This window comes from Nuphar pumila, chromosome 2 (genome assembly GCF_984573655.1).
Source record: "Nuphar pumila chromosome 2, dmNupPumi1.hap1.1, whole genome shotgun sequence".
NCBI classification, from domain to species: Eukaryota; Viridiplantae; Streptophyta; class Magnoliopsida; order Nymphaeales; family Nymphaeaceae; genus Nuphar; species Nuphar pumila.
In genome coordinates, this window is record NC_143250.1 from 56,070,832 (window position 1) to 56,074,900 (window position 4,069).

Genomic DNA, 4,069 nt, shown 5'->3' on the forward strand with positions numbered 1-4,069 from the left:
TGATTCTCATTTTGGTTGTTGTTAATCTCATAAGGATTAGAGATTCAACTAAGGACCTTAAGAATAGAATATAAAGGCCATTCTATTCATCAAGTTATTCCCATAAGGTTTTCTGGTTAAAAGGTTTATCGTCGGAACAAGTGGGAGAATGTTGGGTTAAACCACCACATTGGTGGTGGTTACCCACGATGTGGGTAACGCTTCCCACATAAATTGTTCCTTCCGTTAAACCTGAAAAACAGAGGGAACGGTTACTCAACCGTTCTCATTTAGTGGCTTATAAAAGGGTCTCATAAGCAACCCTTTCCATAAGCAAAATACAGAAATTTGAGAGGGGAAGAGGTCGACTCACCGTCTGCATAAGGAGGCCTGCGCTTGTGGTGGCTGCGGACAGGCTGAGTTGAAGATTCCTTTTCTCCGGCGACCTCCAACCTCCGTAAATGGCAGCATCAGGTACGCTGCCTTTTTTCCTGTGTTTCTGTTTTTGTTTTGCAGGGCCACTGCTACAGCGCCTGCCGTCTGGTTTGCCGCCTCGCCGGAATCCTACAGGTCCATCTTTTTCAAGAGACATTTGAGGACCCAACTTTTCACTGAAACTGTCAAATACAAACCTGAGTTAGTTTCATGTTTAAGATCCACATAAATATCATTTATTACCTTAGGTTTGCTCATTTTACTATGAAACAATGGCTATTTAGTAAATTGATTATACATAACTCAGTTAAAACTAAGTTACCCAAACGAGGTTTCTATTGACAAATTGTGTAAAAATTGAAGTCTTGAAATGTCATTTCAGAAAACATGGTACCTTCTTTGACACATTGGGCAGGAGGACCCCTAATGAAAAAAATTCAAGTTTAAATTTATAGCGAGATTCGCTTCACCCGTACGGCTAGTAAGTGTGCCGAAGGAACTGAACATAAGGTGTTCAAACTCGGCTGGTTCTTGTGGCTAGCCTAGCCGAGTTGAAGCTCATGATGAGCCCCAGTTGAACAAGTCGAGCTCACCCTGACTGGGCTCATTTGCAAAGTAAATACATTGTTTCAAAATGATAAGCAATAGGATCCGAAATCTAAATTTATTGCTTCAAGCCGCAAAGGGTTTTGCGCATTGGGATGAAGCCTATTCAAATCTCATGGGCATCACTCCTTGCGCAAGCCGAAGCGTGGTGACTCTCTGAGGGCAAGGGGTAAGCCCATGAAGTTTTACCCTGCAAGTGCTAGGACAGTGATAGTATGCGCTAGGTCTCTGATCCTGGGGGCGGTTTCTCCATGTAAAAAAAAAGTTTATATGAGTCGAGGTAAGCCGAACAGCATGCCTAACCTTTTTCACGAGTTCGAAAGACCCTTTCCGAGCTAAACACAAGCCGAGCCACCAGCGGCTAGTCATGTTTCCCGGCCTTACTGGCCGACGTTCTCCTCAGAACGAGATTTATGACATTGTTTGAGTCTACCAAACAGTAATTTTAATCTAACGCAAACGAGGAAAAAGGGCGTCCCAGATCCCAAACACCAAACGCGGCTCCAGCGACAAAGGAAGCTCGTCGGAGGCGTCCAAAAGGGTAGAAGAAAGAGAGCAGAAGCACGACTTCATGCTCTCCTCATCCTTTCGATTCCCACTCTCAACAAAACCGATCCAACAACTGTCTAGAATCTCAACCCTGTTCAATCTACGCTATTCTACCACCAATAGGGAGCCGTACCCACTTCTCAATTCGTTGGTCCGAGCACCGCCGAACTTCAAATCACCAAGAAGCTGCGAGAAATTCCACGCTTTAGCGGTGGTTCAGGGGCTCTCTCAAGATGCTTTCATGGCTACCAAGATCATCTCGTCGTACTCTAATTGCGAAAAGCCGTTATCCGCTCGTCGATTGTTCGATTCGATTCTTCAGAAAAACGTTTACGTCTACAATTCTATGATAAGTGGGTACGTCAAAAATGGGATTTTTGATGAGCCCATCTCTTTGTTTTCTGGGATGAGAGCGTTTGGTGCGGAGCCTGATAACTATACGTACGCTTCCCTGATGAAGGTTTTGGGCGAAATCCAGGATTTGGATGGTGGGAGGGGAGTTCATGATATGATTTTCGCTTCTGGATTTGATTCGGATCTTGTTGTTGCGAACTCGGTGATGAGTATGTATTGCAGTTGTGGTAGTTTAACTGATGCACACCGAGTGTTTGATGAAATGTCACGTAGGAACATCGTGTCTTGGAACGTGTTGATTGCGGGACATACAAACTGTTATGCTGGTGGCATGATATGGGACATAGTGAGGAAAATGCAGGTTGAGGGGATCAAGATCGATGGTTTCACCGTCGTGAGTTTAGTTGATTTCAGTGGCAGTAGTGAGAACTTGAAATTTGGAGCAGAGATTCATGGTTTTGTTGTTAGGAATTTGTTGATATTTGATGCTCATGTTAGTTGTTGCCTGATACATATGTATGCAAAATGTGGCAGGTTGAACACTGCTAGGCGGGTGTTTGATCATATGGAAGGAAGAAACATCGTTTCTTGGACTGCCATGTTATCGTGTTATGCTCAGACAGGTGATGGGAAGGAATCTCTGCACATCTTCCGCCTAATGCAAATGACGGTTGGCTTGAAACCCAACCGGGTCTCCATGATAAGTGCCCTCCCTGCCTGTGCATCAGTTGGTGGTTTACTCGAAGGAAAGCAGATTCATGGGTTTTCTATTAGACACGCGATGAGTTTTGATGTTTCATTGAGTAATGCTTTAATAGACATGTACTGGAAATGTGGGAAATTAGATTATGCAAAGCATATCTTTTATCATACTTCACTGAAAGACGTGATCTCTTGGAGCTCAATGATTACTGGTTATGGGTTTCATGGTCATGCAGAGGAAGCATTTGTTTTGTTTGATGAAATGCAGCAGCTTGGAGTTAAACCAGTTCACCTCACATTTCTAGGCGTTATATCAGCATGTAGTAGATCTGGACTCGTTGAAAAAGGGTTCCAGTATTATAATTCAATGAGGATGGATTTTGGAATTATGCCTTCTGTGGAGATCTGTTCATGTATGGTTGACATGTTAGGAAGAGCTGGGCTGCTTGAAAGGGCACTGAAATTTATTGAATCTATGCATGTAGACCCTAGTCCTAGCATGTGGGGTGCTCTCTTCAATGCTTCTGTTCTTCATGGGAACCTTGAGATTGGAAATGTGGTCTCTAGTATTCTTCTAAAATTGGAACCCAGAAACCCATCAAATTATGTTGCTCTATCCAACAATTATGCAGCTTGTGGGGAATGGGATGGCGTTATTGAAGCCAGAATGAAAATGAAAGACAGGGGATTAAGTAAACTACCTGGCCATAGTTGGATTGCAGTTAACAGCTAGACCCATTCTTTGTTGAATTGCAGAAGAATCAGAGTTGTATCTGTGCATTTTTGCATGATCTAATAATGCTAAAGGTGGAGGGATCTGGTTATGTCCCAGACAGTGGCGGAGAGCCAGAAATCCAAATTAGGGTAGGCACATGCCGCACATCTGTGTGGCAGAGAGAGAGAGAGAGAGCACTGTATTTGGGTTAAGGTGGGCACTGCATACCCTGACCCAAACCCCCTTTATTGGGGATTTCTTGGTCTAGGTGGGCACTTGCCCACCCTGACCCATATATAGCTCTGCCCCTGATCCCAGAGTGCAACTATTGGCTTCAAGTTGCTTTTTGATACTAGCGTATAAAAAAGGCCGTGACAGTATGGCATCAATGTCTACTTTATATTCTTTTGTGATTCGAGAACTCTCATGAAGCACATAGAAGCTACGGATCGAGATTTCTCGAGGGAAACTACATCCTAAATATAGTATTTGTCAATGCCATGATCTGTAAATTAACATACGACTAATTTTATATTATATGTTAAGATGTTAATTTTGATGGTGTCATCTTGGTTCATTGTTATCTCTGTCGTGGCAGAGTGGACAGTCATCACACATTTCCTAGTTTAGATGGAAGTAACAGATTTCTGGTTGCTCCTCTCTTGGCCTTGTTCTAGAAGCGAAATCTGCCTCTGCAACCCTAGCTTTTTCAATCTGTTAAACCGTATC

General features: G+C 43.3%; 1 pseudogene; it reads left to right on the forward strand.

The window, feature by feature from the left end:
- The first annotated feature begins 1,810 nt into the window (after positions 1–1,810).
- On the forward strand, positions 1,811–3,358 carry LOC149845506 (pentatricopeptide repeat-containing protein At4g33990 pseudogene; annotated as a pseudogene).
- Positions 3,359–4,069: the final 711 nt, after the last annotated feature.